This window comes from Macrobrachium nipponense, chromosome 46 (assembly GCF_015104395.2).
Source record: "Macrobrachium nipponense isolate FS-2020 chromosome 46, ASM1510439v2, whole genome shotgun sequence".
Taxonomy (NCBI): Eukaryota; Metazoa; Arthropoda; class Malacostraca; order Decapoda; family Palaemonidae; genus Macrobrachium; species Macrobrachium nipponense.
In genome coordinates, this window is record NC_061106.1 from 28,562,739 (window position 1) to 28,587,507 (window position 24,769).

Sequence of the window (24,769 nt, forward strand, 5' to 3'; positions counted from 1 at the left end):
TTGCTCAATAGTTTGCAGACATCCTCCTCTTCTGCATCTGTTGCAGAATCAGATGACGTGTCGCTACGTTCACAGTTTTCCTCGTATCTGCTTTTTTTTTTTTTTTTTTTTTTTTTTGCAGCGTCCCACCTTTGAATAAGTTAAGATTTAGCTGAATCTGAGACAGCATTATAATTTTTAGGAGCATGTTTCCTCTTGCGCATTTTTTGTTCTTTCTGTCGTTCTTCTAAGTCTGTTTTCCTCGACCATCTTTCCGCCATAACCTGGCTAGACTGAAAGTGAAGTAACGACCTTGGGAATTTGAGATGTAAACGATAACACGGAAACTCAGCACCTCTTTTGATACTTGCCAAATGTCAACCAGACTTCTGTCACGTAGCATTCCTAAGTATTATACTCAGGTATGCGAACACATGTGCATTAATGATACACACACACACACACACACACACACACATATATATATATATATATATATATATATATATATATATATATATATATGTGTGTGTGTGTGTGTGTGTGTGTGTGTGTGTGTGTGTGTGCATTATGGTAGTTAGCATGTATATATAGATAGGTTTGATATCTAACCAATAATCCGAATACTTAGCTCGTTAGATCCTCGTTGGACGAATAGTTTTCGTTCTCGGCTACCGATCCGGTGATCCGAAGTTCGATTCTTGGCTCGGCCAACGTGGAAACAGAGGAATTTATTTCTGGTGATAGAAATTAATTTCTCGATATAATGTGGTTCGGATCCCACAGTAGGTCCCGTTGCTAGGTGACCAATTGGTTCCTAGCCACGTGAAAATATCTAATCCTTCGGGCTAGCCCTAGGAGAGCTGTTAATCAGCTCAGTGGTCTGGTAAAACTAAAGTTGCGTCCACACGGTCGAACAATGTCCGACGGATAAACATTGTTACCATATTATAGGCGAAGCAGGCTGACGTCATAAGCGTTGAAACGATGGAAGTAGATCTGGCAACAAACAGTGGTACCAGATGAGGTTGTATACCACTGTTTTTACTCTGCTCACAAGGTAAAGACCGGTAGACAATTGTTGATCGGTAACAATGTTTGTCCGTCGGACATTGTTTGACCGTGTGGACGCACCTTAAGATACTTAACTTAGCTCGGTTTGACGTAATTTGGACTAAACAGCCACTATATTTTTGCATACATCATTGACATACCCTTCTTTCCTCGACTGAAAGATGATGGTATTTTGACTCGTGTCAAAATACCAACTTATCAAGTAATTGGCGACTCGGCGATATCGGCAAGAAATAATATTCCCGGCCACTGAAATAAAGAAAGCACTTGGCGCAGTTCCGCTTCACGTCAAGGCTGATGAAGACCTATACAGTTGGCTTTCTCTACATATCACTGCATTCATCTTGATTACTGATAAACTTGAAGGCTTCTGACTGACGTCTAGGGGAGTTAAGAGCTGCTTCGGCAAGATTTCGAGACGTCTTTGGGATCTGTTATTCTTTTTTTTGAAATGCCTCTGGTTACTTCCTAGAAAGACTGTTAGACCAGCCTGGTGACTTCGTGAGGGGAACGGCAGTAGATCAAAGCTTGACTAGACTCGGTTTTTTTTTCATCTGTCCACCCACCATCGTTGCCAATTCAGTGGAGCTTCCCACGTACGCCGACGCATTTATAAACTGTTTCCGTGAATTCTAGTTGTCATAGTAATGCAATAATGATAAAATTGCTGTAATATGTATATATACTACAAATAGATAAGCTAATTTCACTTATTTCCCCGGTTTTGTGTAAGTCTTATACCCACTTTGGAGGGTAAACACATACCAATTGGCAACACTGCCACCCGCTTGTGGTGCTCGCGCATGGTAACACTGCGTCCCGGGCTTTAAATAGTTACGCTATGTGTAAGTTTTAGGTAAATAAAAGGTGTACATTTGCAACTGAAAAGGGTTTTAATCGAATATTATTGGGGTAATTCGCATACAGTAAATTATTAAAAAAAAAAAAAAAAAAAAAAAGCACCACAGGCGGGTGGACAGATGAAAAAAAAAAAAAAAAACTGAATATAGTTTCTCGAGACATTATAATAACAAGCAGAGGAAAACTATGGACTCTCTCATTCCACACCCACAAGGTTCTCTCTCTCGAGATCTTCGTGCGTCTCACTTTTACAAAGGGCGGGAGGGGCGGGGGGAGGGGTGATTTTCCAGCAATATACCGAAGGTCAGAATGAAAACCAGCAGCACGCAAAGATGTAAGTAATACAAAATTAAATAATAATAATAAAAAAATATAAATAAATAAAACAACAGAATTAGGGCTGAAACGCACCGATTCTCATGGTTTCCCGCGAGAGTCCATTTCACCTCTTAATGATTTCGAAAACCGTATTCGTTGCTATGAAGGAACTATCTCTTCGCCGCATGACAAGTTCCGCGTTGGACGACTGGTTTTCGCACTTGGCTACCAATCCGGTGGTCCGAAGTTCGATTCTCGGCTCGGCCAGCGTGGAAACAGGAATTTATTTCTGGTGATAGAAATTCATTTCTCGATATAATATGGTTCGGATCCCACAATAAGGTGTAGGTCTCCTAGGTCCCGTCGCTAGATGACCAATTGGTTCCTAGCCACGTGAAAATATCTAATCCTTCGGGGCAGCTCTAGGAGAGCTGTTAATCAGCTAAGTGGTTTTTGGTAAAACTAAGAAATGTTTATTATTAGTCACCGCAGCACGGCTGACCATCTGCTTGAAACCGAAGAACTAAGTTAACTACTCAACACTCTCGGCATTGGGAGTGAGGATGACGAAGGAAGTCAAGGAACACGTGACTTAGGATTTAATGGCATTTTAGAATGAATTCAGGCACTGAAGCCACTTATTCGATGACGTAGTGATATGCTCTTGATATTTAGTTGAAATCCAGGTTATATCAGGTGCTGCTGAAGATCAACATAATTCACATCGGTATGTGGCGAAAATTCTTTAGCCAATAATTTTTAGCAATTATTGTTATCATTAATTTTGTGGCTACATTGGTACTGGTTTTGTTGTTGTTATTGGTATGATTATGGTTTCAGGTGGTAATGTTACAATTGGTTTTGACGATCAACGCGTTCAGAATGCAAAAAAAAGGAAAGAAAAAGATTATCATTTCCTTGCCAAAAGTATTACAAGGTAAAAGCAATTAAGATCAACCTTCAAATGTCTCTGTCGGTAGGATGAGTGCAGAGGTCCACATGGGGCATCCTATTCACTTTCACAGGTTAACAGAAGGGGCCGTGTTGCCATAAGGCTAGCTTAATCTAAAACCACAATAATAGGCGTCATAATGAACTGATATGTTCTGATGATATTGTAGAGGGCGTAACAAAACGAAGTTTAGCGAAAATCACCGCAGTGAGACTTTCAACTCTCATATTTCAAGTTTTGACTTTTGAACAGACGAAATTATCTTACTTATAATGGGCGTTATGTCTGTCCGTCCGTCTGTCATTCAATCACGGCCAAACAGCTGGTCCGATGGGCATGAAACTTGGCAGGGTTATAGTGGTGACCCCTAAGATGGTTTATAATGGGGTTTCATCTTACCTTCTCTCCCCCACCCCCCTAATGGGCGTTATGTCTCCATCCCTTTCAAGGGACGGGTCGAAAACCGTAACCAAAACTTCAAGCGAACGGCTGTTAGCATGCTACAGTAGATTCACATCAACCGCACATTTAATGTCAAGGCCAGTCCCTTACGACTCTCCTGATTGGGTGTTGATAAGCCAATCACAGGGCTGGAAGCTCTCAGTCTCTCGAGAGTTCACAGAAGCAGGATGCATGTTCCACCTTTCCTGAGGGATACTTTTAAAAGACGTACTATCCCTCAGGAGGGGTGGAACGCACATCCTACCTTTGTGTACTCTCGAGAGAGACTGAGAGTTTCCCGCCCTGTCATTGGCTTATCAACAGCCAATCAGAAGCGTCGTAAAGGACTGGCCTAGACATGAAATGCGCGGTTGATGTGAATACTTTAGTATGAGGGAACCGAGTTTTTTTTTTAACGAATGCACATATTTATGTGAATGTACACTGGACCACGAGGAAGAATGTGATCAGACCTGTCAAAAGGACTGAAGAATTCAGGCCGAGTCAAACCGTCAGCGACATTTGATGCCGCCAACGGAATGATTGCTTGAATTAGGAATCAAATTGCTGGGGGTATCCATGAAAAGGTTCTGATGGCGACTAACAACATTCCACACTAGGGTGATTCGTAGGTGGTAACGTGAGATGCGAGAAATATTGGATATCGAAAAGATGTTACCTAACCGCGAGTTTTATCCAGGATATTGGCATTCACAGATAACAATATAGGGGAAATCTGCAGACATATTGCTTTCACTGATATGGGTACAGGCATATATATTCATGTACACACACATACACGCACACAAATATATATGTGTATATATATATATGCACACCACACACACACACACACACACACACACTATATATAATATAATATATATATATATACAATATTATATATAAATCATTATTAGTAGCGAAAATTGCTTAGCTAATGATCCTATTTCAACAACAAAACAATAACCAATACTCTCTCTCGCTCTCTCTCTCTCTCTCTCTCTCTCTCTATATATATATATTATATATATATATATATATATATGTGTGTGTGTGTGTGTGTGTGTGTGTGTGCATACATATATAAACATTATAGATATGTAACGTGTGTGCGTACATGTTACACAACACACACACAAACACACACACACACACACACACACACACACACATATATATATATATATATATATATATATATATATATATATATATATATATAAATTCATATATGATAATCCTAAGTGGGGCGTCCCCTCCTCCAAGCCAATGAAAGATTTCTAGATCCGCCCCTGGTGTACTATATATAAGACCAATGGAGAGAGAGAGAGCATAAGCAACCCAAACGCTACCGATAAATCTAAACAAAACTCCACCAACAACAACAAAACTTCTACCAGAATAACTCCTTACATGAAAAAAACACCTATAACATAACCTTTACTGACGAAAAAAAAACCCGTACCACAAAACTCGACCTGAGAAAACCGCACCATTCAGAAAAAAATTTAACAAAACCCTACTTATCTCTCACCGCAGTTTGGATATATGAGATCCCGGTTTACATAGGCCTACGATTGGTCACTACCAGACCTTTTAGAAGTAAGTTGGAATGTTATGAGGAATTCACTAGACCTATAGTGATATATGCTTTATTATCTGACCGAAAACATCTTTCAAGATTACGTTTGGGACTGAGCAGTTTTTTACACGGAAGATAAATCAATGAGTTTTTTCTTTCTTTTCTCTTATTGTGGTATGGTTGAAAAGATCTCGTTTCGTACAACTGATAATATGATAAATGGCATGGTTTTTTTTTTTTTTTTTGAAAGAAATTGCGTATGCTGTCTTCATCCTCTTCTGGAATACCTTGGCGCTACGTTCGTGATGGGTACTAGACGACTTCATGTACTAGAAACATAATAAATTTTTCCTCCAGATATACGGAATATTTATTATGGAGCAACAGATATAGGTTCGGCCTATACCAATAATCAGCGCGAAACTTGAAACGATGGTTGAATCTTGCACCTGGATGGCATAGGAATATATCTTGGCAAGAAGAGGAATTCGGAAGCCACAAAATTGCAGTAAGCTTGCAAATCTGAGGCAAAAACTCTTGAAATTCTTATACTTCTGTAAACCTTGATCCGCTTTGATGTTTTCCTTTATTAAAGATCCGGAGTTTTTTTTTTTTTTTTTTTTTTTTTGTTTTTTTTTTTTTTTTTTTTTTTTTTTTTTTTTTTTTTTTTTTTTTTTAATGATAGCTTTGTGAAAATGTGTTGATTTTAGGAATTTTGTTCCATCGAACTATTAAGGGTCCTTTGGTGTATGAAACTGTTATGGGAGCTTTGTCGCATCTAGCTATTATGGGGGTTCTAGAGTATGTAGCTATCATCGGGTTCTGGCATATGTAGCTATTATGGGGATTCTAGAGTATGTAGCTACGTATTATAAGGTTCTGGCATATGTAGCTGTTATGGGGTTCTGACGTATGTAGCTATTAGGGGGGTTCTAGCACATGTAGTTAGTATGGGAGCTTTGTCATATGTAGCTATTTTTGGGGCTCTGGCGCATGTAGCTATTATGGGGGCTTTGTCACATCTAGATTTAATGTGGGTTTGGTCACATCTAGCGATCATGAAGAGTTTATCAAATCTAAGGGGGTTTTAGTCACGTCTATAACTGGTTCACTTAAGGTAGATTCTTGGGTGATCCCTATGCCTACGAGACGTTAGTTTGGCGGCCGCTGATTGGCTGGGAGCTGCCTACCTCCCGGTATCAGCCAATCAGCGGCCACCAAACAAACGTCTCGTAAGAATAAGGCTCATCCGAGAATCTACCTTAAGTGACTCAGTTATAGTGATGATTGGGGTTTGTCCCATATAGCTATTATAACGGTTTTATTTCATGAAGATCTTGTCGAGTATGATATTATCGCATCTATCTAGTATTTAAACACCGTCGCTTATAGCTATGATAATTCCTCGTTGGACGAATGGTTTTCGCGCTCGCCTACCAATCTGGTGGTCCGAAGTTCGATTCTCGGCTCGGCCAACGCGGAATCAGAGGAAATTATTTCTGGTGATATAAATTAATTTCTCGATATGTATGATGTGGTTCGTATTCCACAATAAACTGTAGGTCCCGCTGCTAGGTAACCAATTGGTTCCTAGCCACGTAAAAATATCTCATCCTTCGGGCCAGCCCTAGGAAAGCTGTTAATCAGCTCAGTGGTCTGGTAAAACTAAGATATACTTGACTTTACAGCTATGATGGGCGCTTTGTAGCACAGAGCCATTATGGGAGTTGAGTATCTAATTATTTTGGAGATATTGATCGGTGGGGCTTTTGACTGCTGGGGTCTGTCATGTTGAAAGATTTGTCACCGTCCCGTTTGTAACACTAGTAGGGAAAGTAAAGACGACCTTGGAAACGACAGCTGAATCAGAGGCAATAGGAAACACCATGGTGTCGCCAGGAGATGGAGTCAAACACTTGGCCTTTAGAGATAATTCTTGTAAGAGCTTAACACTCCTAAATCTAAATGAATATGAAATATAATGGAAACAGGGTCTTTTTCAATTGAAAAAATGTAGCAGTTGATATTTCTAAGTGTGATTTTTTTTTAAATTGAAGATCAGACTGGGACTATCAATTTAACAAAACATATTCACTCAGAAGAATTCCAAGAAGGAACATGAGAAGGAGAATAAGCTAGGACGAGGAGGAGGAGGAGGAGGAGGACGAGGAGGAGGACGACGAGGAGGAGGAGGAGGAGGATAAGTAAGATATGACGTCGTAACATGACCACACCCCCTAAAAAAAAAATCTGCCTGATATAAAGCAAAATTATTTTCGGAAAGAGTAGTATTTCCTTTGGGCAAAAAACGCCCCTTGTCACATCCAATACAGAAAGTGCCGAATCAAATCGTATTAGTTGAAAGTAGAACGTAGAAATAAGTCATTTGGTACCATCCTAACCCACAGCAACGTATACGTACATATGACCCGTATGGAGATTAACCAACGAAGCGGACACCCTCCATATAGTCTTCCAAGTGGATCAAGGTTATTCGTCTCTACGGGTTGAACTGGTCAATGCGACTGCTAAAAAAAAAGAAAAGAAAAAAAAAAAAAAGGAAAAATTAAAATGGCAGTGTACCGGAGCGATTCTGTTCTCCTTCGCTGTCGTTTGCTTGCTTCTGGTTTCTAGTCGTCTTCAAAGAATGGAAGGTTGGCGTCCAAGAATGCGAAAATAGAATTTGCAATATCTTTCCACGGTCGAAATGAAGAACTTTCTGACGTTGTAGAACACCAGTATAGGGTAAATTAGGAATATCAACTAATAAAAAATGGTTCAATTCGAAAAATAAGATTTGCAATGGTTTTTCACGGTTGAAATCAAGAATTAGCTAACGTTTTAGAACACCAGTATAGGGTAAATTAGGAATACCAACTAATAAAATATTCTGTTAATTCGAAAAATAAGATTTACAATAGTTTCTTACTGTTGAAATCAAGAATTGACTGACGTTTTAGAACACCAGGTGGGTAAATTAGGAATACAAACCAATGAAAAATGGTTTAATTCGAAAAATAAGATTTGCAGTATCATTACGGTTGCATTAAGTTCTTGATTGGCATTGCAGAACACTAGAAGGGTATATCAGGAATATCAACCAATTAAAAAGGGTAATTAAACCGATGTTGTTTGACCTCAGGGCAGAGCAAACTACGCACAATCAGACGACCGAGATGCTGTTCCCCCGACTCAGCCGAATCGGCCGTGCATTTGATGTGTAAGACCGTCCCTTACGACGCTCCTGATTGGCTGTTGATAAGCTAATGACAGGGCAGGAAAATCTCAGTCTCTCTCGAGAGTTCACATGGGTAGGACCTATATTCGACGTCTCCTGAGGGATACGTCTTTCAGGAGAGGTGGGATATACATCTTTCCTATGTGAACTCTCTCGGGAGACTGAGAGTTTCCAGCCCTGCGATTGGCTTATCAACAGCCAATCAGGAGCGTCGTAAGGGACTGGCCTAGACATCAAATGCACGGTTGATATGAGTCTACCACAGCAACCTTCGTTGTCATCTCCGGGCTTCAGAATCCACATTGCTATCGATATCTTCATCAGCATTATCCTTTTCAATTATGAAACCAAGAGGATAATGGATGTTAACACAGGTTATCTCCTCTCTACCTGTAAATGATACACGTGATCACTCACATAACCACAAACACGCACATTCGCACACCTCAGAATATTATGTATTGGAACAGATAGTCTTGTGTTTTTTTTCTATCCTTTGTGGTAGGATAATAAGTAGCAGTGGGATTAAGTGTAACCTAACGCAGAGTTTCCTGCTTAGAGATCACCTTGGAAGAGAGATCAGGAGAGAGAGAGAGAGAGAGAGAGAGAGAGAGAAGAGAGAGAGAGCTCGTATATAATTTATAGTCAGGGTCACGGTTTGGGAATACAATTATTTCTATCCGCTGTTACTGAAATGAAAGGCGCAATTGCAGCTGACTCGTATAAGATGTTAAGTAATGAAATTCCTCGTGACTCATCATCCATCGACCAGGTGTCTTTGAGACAGATAATACTAGTCAATTTATGCAGGGTCTTGGAATATGACCTTTGGACTTGAATTAGCTTTACTGTTCATTCTTCCAGTCATTTGGCCATAAACTTTCCCGGTGGTTTCAGTCTTTTAAAAGCACAACTGTAACTCTTGTTTCTTATATAATAATATATATATATATATATATATATATATATATATATATATATATACATATGTATATATAGATATATAATATATATATATATTAATATTTTATAAATATATATATATAGAAAAAGTAGTAAAATGGCACGAATGAAGTGAAACAGCGGAGTGGAGCTAGGGGACAGAGTTAAAAGGTCTTGATTTACACATGCATAACATCGCAGATGTTTGTTGATTCAAGTTATACATGCATACATACATACATCATACATACACAGACAGATAGATATATATAAGATATTTATATATATATATATTATACGTATATATATATATATGTATATAAAACACACACAGACACACACATATATATATATATATGTATATATATATATATATATATATATATATATATATATATATATATATATATATATATATCGTGCAATTGGAACTTCAGGAATCTAAAGGAGGACGCAATTCAACTATTCTCCTTGCATTTAAATTTTTTTTTATCTATTTACTAATTAATTACTTTTTTTCAGGTGGGATCTCTTCTTTCTGTATTTCCCTTTACTTCCTCTTACTTCTTCCTAATGTACATTATATGCTTTGGAAGCTTGAATTGCAAGTTATTGGTCCCTGTGGGGTAGTTCCATATAAATAGGTTTCAATACTGAATATAAACTAATAATAATAATAATAATTGAAAAAGAAACCCACAAAATCTTTGTAACTTGTTTACTTCTAAGTATTTACATTTAGTTTTACTACACACTCTAGTGTGTAGTATAACTAAATGTAAATACTTAGAAGTAAACAAGTTACAAAGTGATTTTGTGGGTTCCTTTTTCAATCTTCAGAAGAAAACTGAAAGAAGTTTTTTGTTTGGTTAATAATAATAATAATAATAATAATAATAATAATAATCATAATAATAATAATAATAATAATAATAATAATAATAATAATAATAATAATAATAATAACAACAACAACAACAATAATAATACAAGAAATTGCACAGCAGCTAAGACGTTACAACATTTCTCTCAAACGGTTTTGTTTCAGTGCGGTTTCATTCTGAAAGGGTAGTATTCTCCAAGGGGACTGACTGTCCTTGTGCGTTTTGTCGTAATGAGCTTTCGTTCTGCACTCAAACTGAACTCGCTTACTCTTGGCTATTCATCATCATTATGACCAAATGTCACTCATACCAAACGGTGAAAGTGTAAAGAGAAAACCTAACATGGAGCTTAGATAGCATAGACCCTAATCCTAAAATTGCATTACATTACAATCAATTTTACTAATACAGTATACTGTATGAAAGAGAATGGATGGGATCGAGGAGGGTGGGGCGCTAGAGAGAGAGAGAGAGAGAGAGAGAGAGAGAGAGAGAGAGAGAGAGAGGGAGAGAGAGAGAGGGAAAGTTGGCTGTGCTAGGTGATTTAAATGTAAAGGTAGACAAAAAAAAAAAAAAAAAAAATAGCGGTGCTCCCGGGGGAATTAAAGTAGAGAAACGTGTGGCTATGTGATGGGGAAGGGCTTCATTGCTGAAAATGCATTTCTCTCAAAGAAAGTTATTTATGGGTATCCTTGGTAAAGAGACATTGGCCAGGAAAGAGTTCGTTAGATTATGGGTCCGAGTAATTTACTCTCAATTTCCCTATTCCCCGAAAGGAGAATAAGTCCCTATAGCTATCAGTCTCTAATAACATTAAAGCTTTTAAACTTAAAAATTCTAGGGATGTTAGGGAACCCAGTTATGTACGGTCTAGATAATTTACTTGTTACTATCCTTCGCTAAACACCAACTCCAAACTTACAAGAATAATACCTCACAGCAAAATAAAAGACTTAATTCGGGGAAAAGGTCCCTCCAAGTTCACATGTACTCGTTGACAATGATCATCATAAGTTTAAAATTGGATGTGAAGGCTCTGATACGTCTCACTCCAACTTGTTTGTCAATACCAAACCCCGAAACTCTTCTCAGTCAGTCTTACTTTCAGATTCACACTCCCTTGATATTCGTTACATATTCTATTGAAGCACGAGAAACCACTGTTCCAAAAATCCTCAGATCTTGGCTCTCGTCGTCAAAGAACTATTTTGACGCTCTGCCACAATCACAGATTCCCGCGTCTCTGAATTGCATGTAAACTATATTCTAAATACGATTGTTGTCACTCGAGAACCCTAAGCTTGCGACTCATTCAAATGTAATTTCTCAATTTTGGCGCTTTCATCTGCTGGCAGTGGAATAGGCACGTCCGTCATTCCTTTCAATGAACAGAAAAATGGATCAATTTACAAGACTATCTGACAGGGACGAGATTTTTCAGATTTTGTAAGGTGTCATCTTCCACTTCAGTGTTTTCAGCTGCCAACTTGCTTTCATGCATTTCGTTTTATTGACATGATTAGCTGAATAAGCAAAGTGGTGGAGTCTCTGGTAGCGATTCCATCCCTTGAACGGGCGCGGGTTATTCGGTACACCCGAGAAGTAATTATTGTATCGGTGACAGACAAGAATTTTGGCTTGATACAAATTCTTGTCCTGATACAAACGAGAGCACTTCAGAGCCGCACGTTGATAAGATTGGCGTCAAGATCGAGAAATGTGGTCGCATGTTACCTCTGAGAAGTTTGGTTCTCTGGAATTCCAGCTTCCTTCCAATCGATGATTCAGACAGAGAGTCAACGCCCCTCGGTTCAGTGTTCCTGACTTGGACGAGGTGATTAGTCCATTACGTCACCATTACGTAAGAATGATGCCCGAGAGTTATTACGTGCATAAAAGACTTTTGTTTTCTTTGTAAACATTGGTTTGGTTTTCGGAGGAGAACAACACTCGAACGATTCATGGTAGGAAGAAAAACGTTGAGAAAATGTAGAACTTGCCAAACCTAACTTTATAATACCTTAATAATTATTGTCGTTAAGAGCAGAGGATCTACTCACCTATATCTATATCAATGACTATCAGCCAGCCAAGAGCTCGCTTTTTTCTCAACGATTATGGAATTTCTTTCTTCATTATCATTGCGGGCTCCCTAAGCCATATGAAAATGAGTAAAAATACTCTAACAAAGAAAAATGCTGCTCTTTCAATGGCTATCTGTTTCATGATAAAAAAAAATGTTTCTGAGGGTGACCCCGAATACACAAGCTCCTGTAACTTGGCAGTTATTTTAGAAATATGAATAAGGACTATCAGCTTGCTATCGTAAAGGAAAGACCTTGACGCGTTCACTTGTTGAAAGGGGATGATGAGGATTATAGCGATGTTTGCTATGCTATTCTTTTTAACAAGCGCCTCGATTCTATAGATTGAATAAATTCTCAGCTTATTTGTGCAATGCTGCAAATTAATACGCGTTAAAAGAGGACCAGGGGTTGCAGATACAATAGAATTCCCATAAAAGACAAAGAAGTTAGTCCACTGTGGTTCGACATGCTTTGAGATTGAGTTCTAAATTCTCTTTCACTTGGAGATCTGACGTTACGTAACGAGAACTCCTTCTTTTTTCTCCTTTGCTCTGTTTTCATCTTCTGCTCTCATGGGTAACCCAAGAGAGGTGGTCTCTCTCTTCCGTGTAGTTCGTAAGAATCGTCTGTTTACTTCTTTGTCTGCATCATAGTCTGGCTTCATTCAGTCTTTTGGTTTGTGTTGGAACTCGGTTGAGAAGCAATACTTTTAGACGTTGACGAAGCAATACCTCTAGACGTTGACAACTAGATAAGAGTGGCATGAATTCTTTATTTTCATTTGGCACAAACTGTGTTCAGTTACAATGCCAAGCATAGTTGTAAACATTGCATAGTTCAAATGATTTCTAGTTATTTTCTGGTAATCTGCAACCTAGGAAACAAATTTCCAGCCTAGGATATCAATCGTATATCAGAGAAAACTTCTATTTCCCATAAGTAAACTAAACGAGATATAAAGCAGACATAAGAATGAAATCTAAGGAGCTCTCAGTTGAGCACTGAAAATTATACCCAGCAAAAAAAAATTGAATATATAAAATAAATAAATAAAATAAAATCAGACATGTACAGGGCATGTAGAATGGCATTTATACTTGATTGAAAACGTGTTCTATTCATTAAAAGTAAACACTGAAAGGTTTAACACAAGATAATATTTCCCTATACTTTATGATAATTGCCAACATTGGAATAACAACAACAATAATAATAATAATAATAATAATAATAATAATAATAATAATAATAATAATAATAATAATAATAATAATAATAATAATAATAATAATACTTTATTAAAAGTAATGGCTACTTCAGCAGCATTACACTTGTATATACACCAATTTAGACTCTGTATTGATCATGACCTCTATAGGCGCTCTACTAGCCTGTCTAAGTAGCACGGAAAAAGCCCCTATTCGGAAAATAGAGAAGAATCTCTACAAGTGTAATGCTGCTGAAGTAGCCATTACTTTTAATATAGTATGCTTGAGAGAGGGTCTGCTTTCCTAAAGTACAATAATACAAATAATTAATAATTAATAATAAAGATAACAATAAAGATAATAAATAATAATAATAATAATCAATAATTTATTATTTATTATATTATTATTATTACTTATTTGTGGTGTTCGATTGGGAAATTATGTTTTAGCAAACAAGAGGTTCCTAAAGGTGAATGATATGCACCTTTTCATTAAACTATAACATAATGAAAGGTATTCAGGTTAATTTTATTTAAAATCTTATCACACTCTCTCTCTGTATGTGTCTTTTTTTTTGAACGAAGATCGTTGAACAAGGAATAGCAAGTCGTGAACACAAAAGGAAGATTCACACTCTATATATATATATATATATATATATATATATATTTATATAATATATGTGTGTGTGTGTGTGTGTGTGTGTGTGTGTGTGTGTGTGTATGCATAAATAAACTCATGGGTTCGAAGAGTGCAAGTCAACAACCTTTCTCCTGACGACATAACTCATAGGAATGAGTCCCAACCTTAATCCTTTTGAGAGAATATTGGACAGGGTTCAAATGACATGCGTCAAGAGGCGTTTTATCGTTTCCAACAATAAACGCAAATCCACTTGACTCGTACCAGGACATTCAATGATCAATGCCATCGCCACTTCAGTGTCAAAATGTGACATAACTCTAGATATATATAATATATATAATATATATATAATATATATATATATATATATGTTATATAAATATATGTATGTATTAATATATATATGTATATATATATATATATATATATATATATATATATATATATATATATATATATATATATATATATGCCGCATACTATTACCTTGCTCAGACTGACGAAATGATATCCTAACAGTCAATGACATAGTAATACCTATATGTTGCTAAACCTGAACCTACTTATTCCCTTAGTCAAAGAACACGGAAGCCGCGGGCCCCCGAAACGGACAGTCTATATAATAAAAGCGGAGGAAACCCAATAATTTCCTTCTGGTGCGTGCGATGAGGGCAGCCCCAAGATAACAAGGATTGTTTGAGGAAGGCTCGGGGAGCTGTTGTTGCAGTGTGGTAGATGAGGAGAGTGGAAGGAGGGAGGGAAGGCAGCATATGGGCAGTACTAGTAGTGCATCTGCCCTGCTGCTGCTGCTGTTTCGTTACATAACTGGGCGATTGAAACACCGATGTCTTTATGGCAGTAGCCCATCTTTGCTGTTACAGCAGGACGGAGGAGATAAAGGCTCTCTCTCAAGTTATCAAGCGCTGTAAATCATGAGCGGTCGATAAAGCATCCTGTAATGATAGCTCGGCTCCTTCCTGCATTTCGGGTTTCTTTGAAACCACTGACACAAACGGATGCAAGACATTTTCGAGTATGATACGAACGCGCCCACGCGCGCACGCAGAGGAAACCAACGTTTTAGTTAGGATTCTTTTGTGACATCGAATGACTCAGTGATTAAGGTAGTATTATTAGAGGCTTACGATACTTTTTACATTACATATACTTTGTTACTGTAATTATTGCGATTATGAGAATTTCACGCTGCCATCTAAAAAGTCAAGTGTCCATTCTAATCCCGGATTAAATGGGAAAGTTGGAGATTCTATGAGACCTGAAACACAGAGGAATAGGCCGAAAGGACACGATAAAAAATCATCCGGAAAAGGCTCGTTAAAGATAGCGAACCCGACTAGAGATTAAGCTGAGAATACAAAGAAGACCTGAATTCCATAGATAAATTGTCTTTAGAGATGTATGTTGTTCCTATGGATTCTGTACTGCCGCCGATTCACTCTGTTTCTCTCGACGACGAAACGACCAAAAGTCAGCCAACTGAGACTTTAATGGAATAGAATTGGATATAGGATTTAGGCCAAAGGCGAAGCGCTGGGACCTATGAGGTCATTCAGCGTTGGAAGGAAAATAATAGTAGAAAGGTTTGAAAGGCGTACCAGGAGGAAACAATTGTTAGGAGAGGGTGGAAAGTAAGATGGAAGAAAGAGAAGATGAAGAGAGGTACAGTAAAAGGAATGAAAAGGGTTGCGGCTAGAAACCGAAGGGACGCTGCAAAGTAATGCCTACAGTGCCCCGCATGAAGTGCACTGACAGCCCTAGCCACCCCCCCCCCCCCCACGGGGCTGAGACTTTAATAAAACGAGATACGCAGACGAGCCTGAGTTTGGAGGACCCAAACCTATTAGTATTAGAACTACGCAAAGGGGGACTGGATAAACGTGGAGATTTGTGGGAGATAAAGCACACGAGTGGTACAATTTCACAGAGGCCTTACGTTTCATAAAGTAGGAAGCAACAGCGATGATGACTCATACAAGACAATGCTTAAAAAAGAAAAAAAAGTTTTTGTCTGAATCTATACGGAAAAGGCAAAATTCAAAAAATATTATATGTATATTGCTACAGATGAAAGAATGAAAAAATGGATAAGTAAATAAATAAATAGATAAAGTAGGAATATCTCACATACAAAAAAACAAATCAAACCACAGTAAATACGCTGCAGTAAATCTGGATTAAGGCAGAGAAAAGAAAGAAAAAAGAAGAAAGTAAAGAAAAGAAAATGTTAAAAGGTTGACGAGGTAATATACCAGAATGTTTTGTCGATATTCACTTCTAAATATTGAATCTCAATATTAATATAAATCTAACAGAAAAAAATACCTTAATAACACTATGGCCTTTAAAATCTCATTCGAGAAACCAAGATTGTACGTAGTTTTTTTTCAGCTAAGAAAAACTCTTATATTTCCAGGTCTCTCTCTCTCTCTCTCTCTCTCTCTCTCTCTCTCTCTCTCTCTCTCTCCTCTTCGTCGACTTCACCAAGATAATCGCCATCTATGGCCACTGAAAATACGGGTTCTATACGTGTTGGTTTGCTCTTAATTGGTTGTGACCTGGGTTACCTAGGGAACAGATTAATGCAATTCTAAAGATTTAAAGTGGTTCTGGATTTTACTCATTTTTATTATTTTGAATTCTTGAAGGTTATATGAAGAGAGGTATAGTGGAAGAGTCAGTAAAGATTTATAGCCACGTTAATATGTACTATTGATTCACACACACACACACACACACACACACACACACACACACACACACATATATATATATATATAGATATATATATATATATAATATATATATATATATATATGTGTGTGTGTGTGTGTGTGTGTGTGTTTGTGCGTGCGTATTTGTGTGCGAGAGAGAGAGAGAGAGAGAGAGAGAGAGAGAGAGAGAGAGAGAGAGACAGACAGACAGATATTAATTTTGTTTTAGTATTTTCTACTGTTACTGTGTTTAAAACAAAAATCTAGACCTCCATTCCAGTGGGAACCTCTTCTGATAATGAAAAGCGATTCCCAGTTCCAGTTTCTATGCTTCCCGTTCGTCGATCGGGACGGACAGATATCCCCATTTCGGCTGATCCTGAATGTCCTCGCCAGCGCGTTTATTCACGAAGTTTTCAGACATTTTCTATCCATTGTGAATGAGAATCATCATCATGAAGATCAATATATAAGCAAAGGTTTCGATGTGTCATGACTGTGCAGGAGTTCTCTCCATTGATTACTGGATTCTCACTTCATATGTCATTAATAAGCGTTCGGCGCAATCGAGTTATCTGTATAGCGTACAATGCTGTATGAAATTCTCAGCAGCGGCCCATGAAACTCTCTACCACGACTCTGGGGTGGCCTGTGTTGGCACCTATAACAGTGGCAGACACGTAATCATGACCAATTTTAATTCTTAGATAAAATGAAAACTACTGGAGCTAGAGGGCTGCAATTTGGTATGTTTGATGACTGGAGGGTGGATGATCAACGTACCAATTTGCAGCTCTCTAGCCTCAGTGGTTTTAAAGGTCTGAGGGCGAAAATAAAAAAATCTGAACTCATGGTGACACGCACCTCTTCGAGTCTCAATAACATTCTGCAGCAAGGACGCTTGCGCATGCGTACTCACGATCTACTTATAATTCTTTTTAAATTCTATGTCAATTCTATTTGAAATATTAATTAAAATATATTTGAAATTCTATTCAAAATTTTATCCGAAATCTATTTGAGATCCTATTTAAAATCTATTCAAAATAATTTAAATTTCTATTTAGAATTATTTAAAATTATATTTCAAATTTTTTTGAATTTCTATTCAAAATTTATTTAAAATTCTTTTTAAAATCTTCCTAAATTTCTATTTAAAATCAATTTAAAATTCTATTAAGAATTTATTTAAAATTGAATTTAAGCACTTTAAAAATCTATTTAAAATTGATTTGAAATTGTATTTAAACACTTTAAAATTCTATTTAAAATCTTTTTCAAACTGAATGTAAACACTATATAATATTCTATTTAAAATCTATTAAAAATTCTATTGAAAGTCTATTTAAAATTCTATTTAAAATGTATTTAAAATTTTAATAAACATCTACTTAAAATCCTGATTAACATCTATTTGAAATTCTAATAAACATCTATTTAAAATTCTGATTAACGTCTATTTAAAATTCTGATTAACATCTATTTGAAATTCTAATAAACATCTATTTAAAATTCTGTTTAAAATCTATTTCAAATTCTGATTAACATCTATTTGAAATTCTAATTAGCATCCATTTAAAACCTGTCCAAGATTCTAGTGCAGAGACGAAAACAAAACACACCAACCAAGTCGTGAAACGCAGAGCGTACTGTCATGGACTCGATAATTTTAATAAGCAGTCGATGTGGGTGTAGAGTATATAATACGTAACGCTCACCCGATAAGAGACCCGGCAACAAAGCCCTGATTTGCCCTTGTGCACCGACATTCAACTCAACTTCCTGTGTTGAAGGATGGATGGCAAGAAGATGGAACGCACGGGAACACGAACAGACAGACAGACAGCCCCTTGTCTGTTATGTACAGACTCTCTTCGAAGGGGATTATTTTCTTTCCTCTACTCAAGTGTATGGTGGTCCCTATCGTGCTGATTTTAATAACTCCCGTCCTGTGAAATTACACTTTGTTCTCTCTCTCTCTCTCTCTCTCTCTCTCTCTCTCTCTCTCTCTCTCTCTCTCTCTCTCTCTCTCTTATGAGCTGTCATTCCGAAAAATATATATATAAAAAAATGCTATTCCTTTTACATTTTTGAAATTATGAGTAAATTATCCGTGCATAAGAAGATGGATTTTGCGAACTAACTAGATTATTATATTGTTTTGAAGTTTTCACATTATATTCTAAAGTCAGAGATTTTATTATATATATATATATATATATATATATATATATATATAATATATATAATATATATATATGTGTGTGTGTGTATGTTATATACATATGTGTGCGTATGTATCTCGTATACCTCCCACCTTTTTGCCTTTTATAAACATTCTCAGCCATCCATATCAATTTCTTAAACAGACCATAGTTCTCTCTCTCTCTCTCTCTCTCTCTCTCTCTCTCTCTCTCTCTCTCTCTCTCTCTCTCTCTCTGTCCTAAATAAAACACCCCCATTCTTTTATCCAGCCATGTGGAAAGCTATATGGGCATATAACTCTGGTTTGGCACATTAGCAGGACACAACCGCGCTTGGTAACATGTGGCACGGTTGAAGGTTTAAGTGATATTATTGTTACTTCTGGACGCCGATGTTCCTACTTCAGTATTTTTTGCTTGCCAGCCTAACACTACGATCATATCAATGTAAAAAGAAAACAACTTCTTTACTTTGAAGGTTAGGAATGAAATAACTTCTACAGTATAAATCTGACTAAAAGAAATCCGTAGTTTACAGCATATGTGTAAACAACAAGGTTAATGAGAGGATTGGAAAGAGATTCAGTAGATTCTTAGTTTAACCGATGTGAGAAAAGAAATTTAACCCATGCTTAGTCTAACTATGGTTTGAAAAGAAATTTAACCCATGCTTAGTCTAACTGTGGTTTGAAAAGAAATTTAACCCATGCTTAGTTTAACTATGGTTTGAAAAGAAATCTAACACTTTGTATAATCTAACCTAGGTCTGAAAAATTTAACAAACACTTAGTCTAACAGCGGTTTGGTAAGAAATTTAACTCGTACTCAGTATGCCTGAGCTTCGAAAATAATTAATGCTTACTTAGTCTAAACGTGGCTTTAAAAAAAAAAATAAACGAATACTTAGTCTAACCGAGATTTGAAAACACTTAAAACATACTTAGCCTAAACGTGGTTTAAAAAAATCAACACATACTTAGTGTAACCGACATTTGAAAAGTTTAATCCACACTAAAGGACTTTCTTTCTCGATGCCTTTTGATATAACGAATTTATACTCAGTTTTAAAAACACACTTTTCCAACTCTATATTAGTTTTTATTTCAATTACAAAAAACCTCATTTCAGCTTGATGATAAAGAAATTACCCTTTTCCTTCCTATAGCCATTTTGACGAGGCAAATTAATCCAAACTTACCTTGGAAAGATATGAATAACATTCCAACTATTTTAAAAATCAGCCCAGCTTTAAATCTTCGTGATCACCATCAATAATAACTGTTGATGTGTATTATAGAAGCCGTGTTATAATGACAACTGGATACGTCTGTAAAACATCAGATCAAATTAGTATACACTTAAAAAGCATACAACATCAGATCAAATATGTATACATTTAAACAGCCTACAGCATCAGATCAAATTATTATACACTTAAACAGCATACAACATCAGATCAAATTAGAATACACTTAAACAGCATACAATATCATTCTATACTTAAACAGCATACAACATCAGATCAAATTAATATACACTTAAACATCATACAACATCAGATCAAAGTAGTATATACTTAAACAGCATACAACATCATTATACACTTAAACAGTGTACAGCATCAAATCAAATTAGTATATACTTGAACAACATACAACATCAGATCAAATTAGTATATACTTAAACAGCATACAACATCAGATCAAATTAGTATATACTTAAACAGCATACAACATCAGATCAAATTAGTATACATTTAAAGAGCATAGAACATCAGATCAAATTAGTATACACTTAAACAGCATACAACATCAGATGAAATTAGTATACACTTAAACAGCATAAAACATCAGATCAAATTAGTATACATTTTAAGAGCATAGAACATCAGATCAAATTAGTATACATTTAAACAGCATACAACATCAGATCAAATTAGTATACACTTAAACAGCATACAACATCAGATCAAATTAGTATACACTTAAACAGCATACAACATCAGATCAAATTAGTATACACTTAAACAGCATACAACATCAGATCAAATTAGTATACACTTAAACAGCATACAACATCAGATCAAATTAGTATACACTTAAACAGCATACAACATCAGATCAAATTAGTATACACTTAAACAGCATACAACATCAGATCAAATTAGTATACACTTAAACAGCATACAACATCAGATCAAATTAGTATACATTTAAGAGCATACAACATCAGATCAAATTAGTATACACTTAAACAGCATACAACATCAGATCAAATTAGTATACACTTAAACAGCATACAACATCAGATCAAATTAGTATATATTTAAAGAGCATAGAACATCAGAACAAATTATTATACACTCAAACAGCATAGAACATCAAATCAAATTAGTATACACTTATACAGTATACAACATCAGATCAAATATGTATACACTTAAACAGCATACAATGTCAGATCAAATTAGTATACATTTAAACCGCATACAACATTAGATCAAATCAATATACACTTAAACAGCATACAACATCAGACCAAATTAGTATACACTTAAAACAGCATACAACATTACATCAAATTAGTAACACTGAAAACAGCAGACAAACATCAGATCAAATTTAGATACATTAAAACAGCATACAACATCAGAAACCCAAATTAGTATTATATTTAGCATACAAAACATCAGATCAAATTAGTATATACCTAACAGCTACAAACATCAGATCAAATTAGTATACATTAAAAAACAGCCATACAACCTCAGACCAAATTTGTATATATTAAAACAGCAATAACATCAGATCAATAGTATATCACTTACAATTAGCATACAACATCAGATCAAATTAGTATACAATTAAACAGCCTACAACATCAGATCAAATTAGTATACACTTAAACAGCCTACAACATCAGATCAAATTAGTATACACTTAAACAGCATACAACATCAGATCAAATTAGTATACATTTAAAGAGCATAGAACATCAGATCAAATTATATAAAATAAAAGTATACAACATCAGAACTACCATTAGTATAAACTCAAAACAGCCAATACAACATCAGATCAAATTAGTATACATTAAGAGCATTAGAACATCAGACAAATTAGTATACACTTTAAACAGCTACATCCCAGATCAAATTAGTATACACTTAAACAGCTACAAACATCAGATCAAACTAGTATACATTTAAAAAGCATTTACAACATCAGATCAAATTATATCATTACACTACGAGCATAGAACATGCAGATCAAATTAGTATACACTTAAACAGCATACAACATCAGATCAAATTAGTATACATTTTAAGAGCATACAACATCAGATCAAATTAGTATACATTTTAAAGAGCATACATCAGATCAGATCATTAGTATACATATTTAGAGCATAGAAACATCAGATCATTAGTATACATTTAAACAGCATACAACATCAGATCAAATTAGTATACACTTAACAGCATACAACATCAGATCATTAGTATACATTTAAAGAGCATAGACATCAGATCAAATTAGTATACATTTAAAGAGCATAGAACATCAGATCAAATTAGTATAAACACTTAAACAGCATAAAAACATCAGATCAAATTATTATACATTTAAAAAGCATACAACATCAGATCAAATTAGTATACATTAAAGAGCATAGAACATCAGATCAAATTAGTATACACTTAAACAGCATACACAAAATCAGATCAAATTAGTATACACTTAAAACAGCATAACAACATCAGATCAAATTAAGTATACATTTAAACAGACCTACAAAAATCAGATCAAATTAGTATACACTTAAAACAGCATACAACATCAAGATCATAATTAGTATACACTTAAACAGCCTACAACATTCAGATCAAATGAGTATTACACTTCAAACAGCATAAAACATCAGATCCAAATTAGTATACATTTAAAACAGCATACAACATCAGATCAAAATTAGTTATACACCTAAACAGCCTACAACATCCAGATCAAAATTTAGTATCACTTAAACAGCCTAAAACATCATATCAAATTAGTTATACACTTAAACGCATACAACATTGATCAAATTAGTATACATTCTAAAACAGCCTACAACATCATATCAAATTAGTATACATTAAACAGCCTACAACATCAGATCAAATAGGTACACTTAAAACAGCCTAACATCAGAGCAAATTAAATTACACTTAAATAGCCTACAACATCCAAGATCAAAGTAGTATACACTTAAACAGCCAATACAACATCCAGATCAAAATTAGTATACACTTAAACAGCCACAACACAGATCAAATAGTATACACTTAAACAGCATACACCTCGGATCAAATTAGTACACTTAAAAACAGCCTACAACATCAGATCAAATAGTATAAACTTAAAACAGCATACAACATCAGATCAAATTAGTATACAATTAAATAGCCTACAACATCAGATCAAATTAGTATACACTTAAACAGCATAAACATCAGAATAAAATTAGTATACACTTAAACAGCTACAAACATCAGATCAAATTAGTATACACTTAAAACAGCATACAACATAAGAATCAAAATAGTATACATTGAACAAGCATAAAAAATCAGATCAAAATTAGTATAACATTTTAAGAGATAACAACATCAGACAAATAGTATACACTTAAACAGCATACAAAACATCAGATCAAATTAGTATACACTTAAAAGCATAAACAAATTTCAGATCAAATTAGAAATACACTAAACAGCCAAAAATACATCACGAAATCAGTAGTAACATTTTAAAGAGCATACACAAAATCAGATCCAAATTAGTATAACACTTAAAACAGCATACAACAGCATAAAACATCAGTAATCAAATTAGTATACACTTTTAAACAGCATAAAACATCAGAATTCAAAATTAGTAACACTTAAACAGCTACAACATTTTCAGAATGAAAATTAGTATACACTTAAACGCATAAAACATCAGAATCAAATTAGTTACACTTTAACAGCATACAAACATCCAGATCAAACATTGTATACACTTTAAACAGCATACAACATCAGATTCCAAAATTAGTATACACTTTAAACAAAGCATACAACAGCAGATAAAAGAAGTAGAACATTTAAAGAGCAACGAGAACAACAAAGGAACCATTAAATTCATTACACATTTTAAAAACAAGCATAGTAGAACATCAGATCAAATTAGTATACAACTTCAAATAGCATATAACATCAGTATACACTTAAACAGCATACAACATCAGATCAAATTAGTATACACTTAAACAGCATTTAACATCAATATATACCTAAACAGCATACAACATCATATCAAATTAGTATATACTTAAACAGCATACAACATCAGTATATACTTGAACAACATACAACATCAGATCAAATTAGTATACACTTAAACAGCATAAAATATCAGATCAAATTAGTATACATTCAAACAGCATACAACATAAGATCAAATTAGTATACACTTAAACAGCATACAACATCAGACCAAATTAGTATACACTTAAACAGTATACATCATCAGATCTATTTAGTATACACTTAAACAGCATACAACGTCAGATCAAATTAGTATACATTAA

The 24,769-nt window shown here is 35.3% G+C and overlaps 1 protein-coding gene and 1 pseudogene across 1 annotated transcript in view; one reads left to right on the forward strand and one right to left on the reverse strand.

Annotated features, from left to right (window-relative positions):
• The window catches only part of LOC135214846 (crustacyanin-A2 subunit-like), a 65,848-nt pseudogene that overhangs the window by 7,131 nt on the left and 33,948 nt on the right, over window positions 1-24,769 (forward strand).
• LOC135214844 (uncharacterized) overlaps window positions 20,277-24,769 on the reverse strand; it is a 62,210-nt gene continuing 57,717 nt past the window's right edge. The window contains exon 3 of the mRNA XM_064249257.1: window positions 20,277-20,480. The gene's annotated coding sequence lies outside the window, so the exon portion shown is untranslated. The remainder of the gene's footprint in view (window positions 20,481-24,769) is intronic.